Genomic DNA, 11,447 nt, shown 5'->3' on the forward strand with positions numbered 1-11,447 from the left:
CTCTGAACATAGCCAACTTACAGCCTTATTGCAGAGACACAGAATCTCAAATGAAATATCCATCTCATCCACTTAATGGGTGTCTGGAGTCTTTGGTTTTTGAATAATGTAATGAGGTAATATAAGACTAGGAGTAAAAATACAAAACCAAGAATAAGGAAACTAGGAATGCTGAATAGGCTTTTTTTCTTCCCTGTATTTAAGCAAAGCTGATCTTAAATGAATTCAGGAAGTTTTAATTCCCTCTCCATCCAGCACCATTATTTCATTACTTAATATATACTTGTGGCATAGATTAGGTTTCTGGTACTTCTGTGCCAGAGTCAATATTTCCCTGGAAAATGTATTTTGAAAGCATGATTTCTTTTTATTTTGTATATCCATAATTATCAAATATCCAAAAAAAAAGGGAAACTCAAAATATAGGATAAGAAACAAGAACAAGGGGCAGTTGGGAGGCTCAGTTCGTTAAGCACCCAACTCTGGGTTTCAGCTCAGGTCATGATCTCATGGTTCATGAGGTTGAGCCCCACATCAGTCTCCATGCTGGCTGTGCTGGACCTGCTTAGGACTCTCTCTTTCCCTGTCTCTCTGCCCCTCCCCACTCATGCTTTCTCTTTCCCTCTCTCAAAATAAATAAATAGCCTTTAAAAAAAAACCCAAGAACTTACTTAAAACACAAACATTGGTAGGAAATGTTTTTTCCTTTAATTCTAACCATGTGGCTCATAAAATCATGCTTCTCACTCTCCCCAAAATATTTGATATGCTATTACATTCATTTTATAAAAATCTCAGTCTAATAAATGGACTACAACATTACTTATCATCTTTGGTAGTTGGGAGTTTGAGTTTATATCAGTTAGGATTGCCTTGAGCTGTCCAACAGCAAGTTTGGGGATACCGGGTCTGAGGGGGACACAGCCACTCAGTTCTTCAGTCAGAAGGATGTTCCTTCTATGTCCTACTCTATCATCCTTAGCATATGCTTTTTGTCTCTGTATTTACATGTCCACTATTTGCTTGAAAGGGCTTTTAATATGAAATTACTGGGCCAGAGGGTATGGATTTTTTGAGTCTCTTTTTATATTCTTTCAGAAGGTTTGTACTATGTCTGTTTTACTAAGATACAATGCAATTGGATTCACATTTAAGATTCTGTTCACTTCAGCTTCTCCAACGTGGCACATCATAATTACGGTGACTAGATGTAGATATTGTGGTCTTAAATTGGCTCCTCAGTGCACAATGCATGTATAATACATTGTTTTATTTTTGTGAAACACATTACATAGGGCCCCAAGCTCCCATTCATTATACTGGCAACGATCCAACATTAATCATTCTGAAGGAACTTCAGCCCCTCCTGTGGTTACACAAGAGTCTTAGAAGTGTTACTGACCAGTCAGCGGGGGGCCAGGACTTGAATTCAGGCAGACGGTTTCTAGCACCAAAGCTTTTAAACATCATACTATGTCACAGGTCCAAGACAAAATGTAAGTAACATATATCATATGATGTAGAGTTATTGACACGGACAATGCACAATCAATGTCCTCATTAAGTTAAAAGGATAAATTCGTAATATGATGCAGAACAAGTAGTCACACACAGGAAGCAAGTGGAAATACTACTCGAAATAGAGAACGCAACAGGTCGGATAAAGAAAAAATGGAGAGGTAAAGAACAAACAGTCTAGAACAGAAGGTGACAAACAATGGTCCCTGGGTAGAGTCTAGCCGCACTGGACGTTTTATTGGAAAAAAATGTCAAGCACGAGAAAAGATGTCCTATGTCATTAGTCCTTAGGGAAATGTGAAATGGAATCATGATGAGACAATATATTATCTACATGCCTATTAGAATAACTAAAATAAACAATACGATGTGGTGGGATGGCTTCCTTACCCCTCCCAGGCTGGACGTGGAGTTAAGTGGACAGAAGCCTCCAAACAGGCCTCACATGCCTCACCTCTGATTTCATTTGTCCCACCTCCCTGCCTCTCCAGTGTCTTCTTCTCCCACTTCTCCTCTCTCTGTGCCTCAGTCTCTTGCCTGAAGAAAGGGGTTGAACACTCAGGGAGGCTATCTGAGGAGGGGCAAGGGCTCTCTGTGCCTCAGTCTCTTGCCTGAAGAAAGGGGGTGAGCACTCAGGGAGGCTATCTGAGGAGGGGCAAGGGCTGCTCATTCCCCTCCCCTCCAGGGGCTCCAGCCAGGGCCTGGGGAAGGAAGGAGTTTACTCTGTGCTGTTTCGCTTTAGACACACTTCCTGACCCCTTCCTCTTTCCCACTGCTGTCCATAGTGAGTAGGAGGGAGGTGCAGTGTCCCATCCCTGCCCCCAGGTCTGTGTTTACTTGGGTTTTAAATGACTGGTGGCATAAAACCCTAAAGAAATCACATCTTTCCACAGTGCCACACAGCACATTGAGGGATGGTTCCAAATGCTGGCCAGGATGTGGAGAACTGGATGCGCAGATATTGCTGCTGAGAACTCAGAATGACACAGTCACTCTGGAAGACAGTTGGACAGTTTCTGAAAAAGCAAAATACATATTTAGCATTGACCCAGCAACCATCCTCCTGAGCATTTACTCCAAAGAAATGAAAGCCTATGTCCATACAGAACCTTGTACATGAATATACACAGCAGATTTATTTGTAAAAGCTAAAAATTGGAAACAACTCAAATGTCCTTATAAAGGCAAATTGTTAAGCCCACCGTGACACTGCTGTAGCCAAAAGGAACAAACCGTCGATACATGTAATAACTTGAATGCATCTCAAGGGCATTGCGCTGAGTGATAAAAGGCGATCTCTCAAAGTTACGTACTATGCGATTCCATTATAGAATATCCCTGAAATAACAAATTAGAGATTGAGAAGAGATGGGGGTTGGTAGAAGATGAATTTGGCTATTCAGGGATCTTTGTGGTGCTGGAAGTCTTCTGCATCGTAACTGTGGCAGTGGTTATATGATCTACACACACGAAATAATTGCACAGGACTACACACACACGTACATGCAATGAATACATATAAGACGTGAAACCTGAATAAACTCTGGATTGAATCGATGTCAGCTTCCTGCCTTGGTTGTTACACTACAGTTTGGTAAGATGTTACCTTTGTGGGGAATCCGTGGGCATACCCGAGCCCTCTCTGCACTGTTTTTGCAACTTTCTATGAGTCTATGATTATTTCAAAATTAAAAGTTAAGATGTTTCTTAAGATTAAAAAAGCTATTAACCAGAAAAAGAAATTGATGGATTGGTTTTCATCAAGCATCAATAGGAGAGTAAAAAGGCAACCTACAGATTAGGAGAAGACAGTTGGGATGAATCCAACCCACAAAGTTCCATGTCCAAAATATATAAAGAACTTCCATTAATCTGTAAGAAAATGGCGCGCCTGGGTGGCTCTGTCAGTTCAGCGACTGACTTCGGTTCAGGTCATGATCTAACAGTTCGTGGGTTCAAGTCCCACTTTGGGCACTGACAGCTCAGAGCCTAGAGCCTGTTTTGGATTCTGTGTCTCCCTCCTCTGCCCCTCCCCCACTGGTGCTCTGTCTCTCAAAATTAAATCAACATCATGGTGGGGGGCACTTGTGGGGAGAAGCACTGGGTGTTATATGGAAACCAATTTGACAATAAACTATTAAAAATTAAAAAAACATTTTTTTAAAGAAAGACAAAGAGCAAACTTCCCAATTAAACATAGGCAAAATAACTGAGCTGCCACTTCACAAAATAGGAAATCCAAATAACATCAAGTATATGAAAAGAAGCACAACATTAGTACCATACAGGGAAATGCAAAGGAAAGCCTCAGTAAGATACCACTCTGTGCTTACCAGAAGGACTAAAATTAGAGAGACTGATTAGAACCAAGAATTGTTAGGAACATGAAACAACTTTCTTGCTGCCGTATAATTGGCCAATCCTGTTAGATCACTGGTTGGCATTATGTCATCCAGCTAAATGGCCGCCTACCCAATGACTCAGCAATTCCACTTCTAGGTGTATGTCTAAAAGAAATGAATGCATAAGTCTACCAAGAACAATAGATGGATAATGAAATTGTGGTCTATTCAATGAAATAATGTAGAATAGTGAGAACAAATGAATCACTGCAATATGAAATATCATGGGTGAATCCCAGAGAAGTAACATGGAGTGAAAGAAGCCAGTCATAAGACAGCACATACCAAATGTTTCCATGTTTATGAAACTCAAAGAGTCATGAAAGTTGGAATAGAAGTTATCTCTGGGGGAACTTGGGTGGCTCAGCTGGTTAAGCATCTGACTCTTGGTTTTGGCTCAGATCACAATCTCATGGTTTGTGAGATGGAGCCCCGTATCGGCGCTGACAGCACAAAGCCTGCTTGGGATTCTCTCTCTCCTTCTAGCTCTCTGCCCCTCCCCCACTTAAGTGCGTGCTTTCTCTCTCTCCCAAAATAAATAAACAAACTTAAAAAAAAAGTAACCTCAAGGACCAGGGGGAGGGGTATGAGCTGACCTTACTGAGGCATGAGAAGTCTTCTGTGATGTTGGAGATGTTCCACATCTTGATCTCGGAAGTGGCCACACAGATTACGAAACGTACATAAAAATTCATCCACTCCTATTCTTGAGATGAATGTTAAACTTCAACAAAAAATGTTTTTCTAAGTAAGTATTATATAACAATCTTTGAGAAATAAAATCTAGCTCTAATCTTTAGAAATACAAATTAACCCATTTTAATTTAACCTTGAATGTGAAATTAGAACGTTTTGAAATTCCTCTTCACATCTGTTAATTACAGGATGCATTTTTTCAAAAAACAAAACAAATTCATTCAAACAAAGCAGCCATAAACACGTTTCGGTCTCTCCCAAAAGTTTATATTTAGGGCCTTTCAGACTGCAGGAACTGAATTCCGGTTCGTATTTGAAAGTCTTTCCTCTGCCAGGTGCAGGATCTTCCTGTTTGCCGCTGTTAACTTAAAGTTGCTAAATTCAGATACTTCCAAACTGTGTTTCTCTAGCGATCACCCTTCTTTCTACAGATGGGGGTGATTAAAACTGAGCTTGTCTGCTGCCACTAGCCTGCAGATGTCAAAGTTGACAACGAAAGGGGTTTGGAAACAAGATATTTAATGGGGTCAGGGAAAGCATGTCTTCCACTAGGAATTGTGCTAAATTTTATTTAAGCTAGATGAAAGATTCATTTTTGAGGTTTGCTGGGACCAGTGATATTTGATGGTATTTCACCTCTTTGTAGTGTAGCATGTGGGATGGTTCTAAGGATTTCTCAGAATAATTTTCACCAGGATCCATTCTTGAAAGTTTTTGTGTGCTTTCATTAAAAAAAAAAAAAAAGCCAAAATCTTTTGTCCATGTCAATCACACCTAAAATAGTTCTGTATCCAAAAGTCAGAAATAATTTTATAATGAAAAAGGAAAGGTGAGGGATGCCTGGGTGGCTCAGTTGGTTGAACGTCCGACTTTAGCTCAGGTCATGGTCTCACGGTTTGTGAGTTCGAGCCCTGCATCAGGCTCTGTGCTGACAGCTCGGAGGCTGGAGCCTTCTCCGGATTTTGTGTTCTCTTTCTTTCTCTGCTCCTCCCTTGCTTGCACTCTTTCTGTCTCTCACAAATGAATAAACGTTAAAAAAAATTTTTTTAAAAAGGAAGGGTGAACTTTGCCACAGTGGACACCTATGGCTTTGTCTTCACAGCATGTCCATCCTCCCACTACTGCCCCGCAGTTCCCATTCCTGATCTGCCCACCATTCTACCCTCTCGATCACATTTGCTTGTTCCAAGAATAGCATCTGAGTATTTATTTGTATGTTTGTTTGTTTATAGTTATTTCTGCATTGGGATCTAGAGAGTTAATGTTTCTTTCCAGTGGCACAGTTAATAAGAAATAATCCTCAGGAGTTGTCAGTGGCCATTTCTTGTCAAAGGGCCCTATAAAGATGAGCATATGCTTGAGATCTTGGAACAGCCCTTCCTCATCAGGCCCAGGACTCCAGGACCATTGCCATGTGCTAAAACTTTTATGATCTGGGGACATGGGATAGTAAATTGTCAGTAGGAGACCAGGATTCAGCAATGGCTGCATCTCTCCATTTCTTTGAGATTAATTTTATGTTATGAGGGGGAAAAGGATAAATGAATGGATGTGATTTTTCTTGCACCACCACATAAAAATTTTGCTCACTTACTACTTTGAAATATTTTTTCAGAGAGTAGACAAAGCTTCGAATGAAAAAGGAGAAGCCTCGGGGTGCCTGGGTGGCCCAGTGGTTGAGCGTCCAACTCATGACTTCAGCTCAGTTCATGATACCAGGCTCCTGCAAACAAGCCCCAAGTTGGGCTCCATGTTGGGTGTGGAGCCTGCTTGGGATTCTCATCCCTTTTCGTCTTGATGCTCTCCCCTGCTTGTGGGCTCTCTATGTCTCTCTCTCTGTCTCTCTGTTTCAAAGTAAGTAAGTAAGTAAATAAATAAATAAATAAGAAGCCAGAATAAGCTTTACCACCATCAGTCTTCATGGACATAAAGGAGGCAGGCTATCCTGCCAGGTTCATGTCAATGGTGCTTCATAATAGATGAACTTTTTAATCTGTCTCCTCCTAAGACTGTGGGGAGGGTGACCCCAGGTGATCCCAGGGCAGATATCCCTTTGAAACAATTAAAGGATGGCTGAATCACCAGAAGAGAATAGAGAAAAAATGGAGGGTATCCTCAGACTTACTCAATGGTATCTTGAGTAGGAAAAGTACTGAATTCTGTCCAAATCCTTTGCTGATTGATGTCTGTTAAGTTCCAAGCCTTCTCCTTGTGATCTTCTTAGAGGAACCCATTATTTCACTTGGTACCTAGGTAAGGGAAAGGATCTTCCTCTGGCCTTTAGCCAAAAATTTCCCTGAAATACTCCGATGTCATCTGCTGGAAGTCTGAGTTAATTCAGAATTCTTATGGACAAGCAATATGAAGAAGAGTAAGCAAGTTGAGTATCTGTGAGACATGCATGAATGCACTTTTGTTGCTCAGTCCCTGAGATCTGTGTCTGGTGGGCAGTAGGTACTTAATGACATTTGTTGAATGGATGAATGAATGGGTTAATGCTGAAACATGGACCAATAGTCTGGTTATTTCCCCCCCCCTGCCCTTTTTTTTCATTTGCATTTGGTGATCTACATAATTTTTTAAAATATGCAGTGGTTTGAAAAGTTTTTCTAAAAGTCATTAGAAAAACTCCACTTTTGCCCATTAAAAGGAAAAAGATGTGAGTGGCATCCATTAGGACCTTACAGTTAAAATTCTTGCACCCCTAATGGCCATCCATGGGACCACACTTCAGACTTAGAAATTGACCAAGTTAGAAATAGGACCGTATTTTCAAGAAAAAAAAATTATATTCTGGACATTGGACCCAGCCAAGCTCTTTGGCAGGATTTGTATGTTTTTTGATTGCCACCAAGAAGGGACAGATTATCTCTATTTTTGAACAAACTCTCTGCAAATTTAAAGAGTGAGGTCAATGTTCACAACATAAATTAGTAGAAGCAGCCTTTCACAGCTCACGTTTAAGAACAGGAAAGTCTAGGGTGGAAGAGCACCCCACTCTAAAGACTTTTGGAAAGAGCTTATGTTTAGTATGGGTTCTGGGATAGGGAGATGGGGGCACCGTCAGCTCCAGCAATCTCTCCAGAAAAAGATGCTGGCATAGACACGCAGGCATGCCCTGGGATGGCCCCTCCCCATCCCCCACTTTGCCCTTTCCATTCTCCCTGGGTCTTTTTTTGAAGGTAAAAAACAAAATCATATTCTTTCTGTAATACACCTCAGATTCTCTGGGTAATTACTATGGATGTGAGCCAGGAGCCTGAGGAGGAAGGCTAACTAACATACAAAATTCTGAAAAGCCCAGGCCAGAAATACAACAGGCTGAACCCAAGCATGCATGTCTATTCCCTAACAGACCCATTAAAGTGAGAGGTAAAGAATAAAAAGTCCATCAGTTCATAAGGACAAAGAGAACGGGAGTTCAGTCCAACGAAGCTAGAGATGACATACATGTCCATAAATTCCCAAAGGCTAAGAGTGAAATGGTTACCCGGCAACTGGCTTAACTAACCAGGTGAATCTTAAAGCGGGCACTTCGGATGGTGAAGGCGATAAGAAACAAGTGAACTTCCCTCACAGAGTCAAAGAAGAGGCAGGAATTACACCCTCCCAGGCACCTGGGAACTAAAAGAGAGTGGGGAGGGGTCGCCAGGAAGTGCAGCTCATGTCATGTTGTCCAGCAGACCTCCTGGACACTCACGTTACCGTGGCTGAGGAAGTCATGAGAGGATCACGGGAGGGCAGTCAGCTTAGGCTGGGGGCTCCAGAGGTCCCCGGTAGGGACAGTCCTCTGAATATGCTTGTGTGACAATCTGAACCCTCACCGGGTTAACATTTTAGGTGGTAGGAGAAAGGAGTTTATGATAGCCCACATTTTGGGGTAAAGAGGAACACGTCCAGTCATGGGAAACCCGAGAAGAAGGGATTGGATATTTATAAAGGAAAACCCTCCAAACTCATAGCTACCCTCAGAGAATAAAAGGCAGGCGTCCTGAGTGGCCCTGATTTACTTTTTAGTGACATGCAAGAAATTGGCTTCTTATTGTCTTTTCAGAGATTCATATCCCACTCTCAGGGGAGGTGGGGTATGACAGCCCAGCTGATGCCCACCTGGCGTACCCAACCGCCACCGCTGCCATCACTGCAACCAGTGGGTTCTGTGGGCAAACCCCCTAGTTGCCCTTGGGGGTGGCAGCAGGCCCACCATGCAGCAGCCTGAGAAATTAACCCCCCAGTTCCCAGGAATGGGATCTAGGAGGCTCTATGTCTTTCCTCCTGGAAATACTTGGCTTTTTCCCTGGCACTTTTCCATCAAGCCTCCTGAAACAAAGAATTACTCAAAGGAGAAACCACTCCTTACTCTGGATTCAGGGATAACTTCTACAGTAAGATTTATGAACCTCTTATCTTGGTGTTCTCTATTTTGGCTTGGCTTCCAGACTTTGAACTTTCCAAGTTGACCATATCCCAAGGCTTTTGTTTGGTTTGCAGTAATGTCTGTGAGTTTCGCCCTTACCCATGTTCATCAATTTCTTTAAATTTTAAAATTTTGTTAATTAACTAGTAGGCCTATTGAAGACTTGAGGATTTGGAATTCCCAAATCTATGGGGACACTCTGAGCAGAATGGGCAGCCTACCATAAAATAGCACAGAAAATTGGCTATGAGAACTTTTATTTCCAACCAAATCACTGCACTTTTTTCTGCAATAGCTGTGTCTTAGGTCAGGATAGCTAGACTAGAGTCTGAGAAAGCAAATTGGATGCATGCATTTTATTGGGGGAGCCTTAGGAGAAGGGGCTGGAGGGAAGCAAAAAGAGGCAAGGGAAGTGACTCAGCAAGAATATAGTCCCAGGTGAGGTCCAGCCATGGCCTGAACCTCAGCCAGCTCTGGAGCATGTATTTTACCCCAGCCTTGTCCCACCTTGAGGCAAGGGGATAGTGTTTTATAGCCTTTTTAAAATAATTGACCCCCTGAGAGTGGAGAATCAACCTTCCAGTCACCTCTGAGTAAGGAGACCTTGTCAGTCAAGGATAAATCTAAGATCACAGAGAGAAAAGTCCTGAGAAGGAGTTTGGGAGGCCAAGGGCCTGTGGCCCTGGAGGTTGGCCAGAGAAGAGAGGTGATGCGTGGCATGTGAGGCAGTCGGGATGTGATTCCATGTGAGGAGGGCGTCATTGGAGGGCTGTGGGCAGGCGAGATAAACCATTGGATGTACATTTCAGAAGGTTCACGTCTGGGAGTGTTAGGAAGGCAACTATAGAGCAGGAAGCCTGCCGGAAGACTCTAGGAGAGAAATGATCAGGGTTTATGGCCATAGTGTGAAGACTGGGGAGTCGAGAGAAATGGCTGGATTCGAAATTTTAAAAAGAAATTGATATTTTGAGAGACGCATGTTTTGAAAGCAGGGTCAACTTGATTTGCTGTCAGAGCATATCTTAGAGACTGAAGGCAGTCAAAGTTGACTACAACAGTCTTGTTCTGAGCAAAGAAGGAGGAGGGGCGGGCTTGGCAGAGGAAAGGAGAAGATGTGGAAAGAAGAGTTTAGTGTGTTGATAGCTCTTCCCTTCTCATGCTCAGTAGTATCCCAGTGTGTGGATATACCACAGCTGGCCCATTCACTCACCCACTGATGGATGCTTCCGTAGTTTCCGGTTCAGGACTATTATAAACTAACAGTCTACAAGTATTCTTATACAGATCTTTAGAGAATATATGAACTTCCACTCAGTATATATTTAGGAGTAGAAATCTTGAATCAGAGGGTAATTTCATTTTTAATTCTTAGATTTCTATTTGATTCTTACTTATATGTTACAGTTCTCTTGTGAAATTCTCTTTTCTTCAACACGTTATTTACAAAAATTTCAGAGTCAGTGTGTGATAGCTCCCACAGCTGTCTCATCGGTGAATGTGCTTCTATCGTTTGGTTTTCTCTTGGTCCAGTTTCTTAAGAAGGCTTTGTAATTTCTTATCGAGTGCTGTGTATTGGGTGTCAAATTGTAGCAACTCTGAGCAATGTCTTCTTTATCTAAAAGGCTCAATCTATTCTCTGACAAGCAGATCATTAAAGTGATGGATTACCTTAATCCAATCAGGGACTGGGCTAATTCAAAGTTGGATTGCACTTTTTGCACAAGTCAGTCTACCTCTGATTCCACTTGCTTCTAAGGTTATGGTCCTTTTGGGTTCCTAACTGAGCTCCAAGGTCATTAATCAGCCATGTTTCCTAGATCAGTCCTGAACTCAAATTTGTATTTTCTCAGTACCATGAGTAAAACAGTATGCTTTGTCCTTTGTTTTTCTTCCCAGTGTCTTAAAGGTTTTTTAATGTTTATTTTTGAGAAAGAGAGAGACAGTGCATATGCAGGGGAGGGGCAGAGAGAGAGGGAGAGACACAGAATCTGAAGCAGGCTCCAGGCTGTCAGCACAGGGCCCGACCTGGGGCTCGAACTCATGAGCCATGAGATCATCACCTGATCCTAAGTCGAACGCTTAACCGACTGAGCCACCCAGGAGCCCCTCTTCCCAGTGTCTTATATTTCTTTCCTGTGCTGTTTAAGAACTTGACAACTGTCTCCAGAGAAAACAACAGCATCAGACTCACTTCCGACTACCAGTTTCTTCCACTGGGGTCTTGTGGCTTTTTGGTCAACCCCAAGCTCTTCTTTACCTCTCCAGACATGTGAGATTCCTAGAACTTACTATTTTTTTTTTAATTTCCATGTTATTTATCACTTTTCATCATTATTTTTTTCCATAATATTTTACTGTCAAATTGTTTTCCATACAACACCCAGTGCTCTTCCCCTCAAGTGCCCTCCACCATC

This window comes from Suricata suricatta, chromosome 5 (genome assembly GCF_006229205.1).
Source record: "Suricata suricatta isolate VVHF042 chromosome 5, meerkat_22Aug2017_6uvM2_HiC, whole genome shotgun sequence".
Classification (NCBI taxonomy): domain Eukaryota; kingdom Metazoa; phylum Chordata; class Mammalia; order Carnivora; family Herpestidae; genus Suricata; species Suricata suricatta.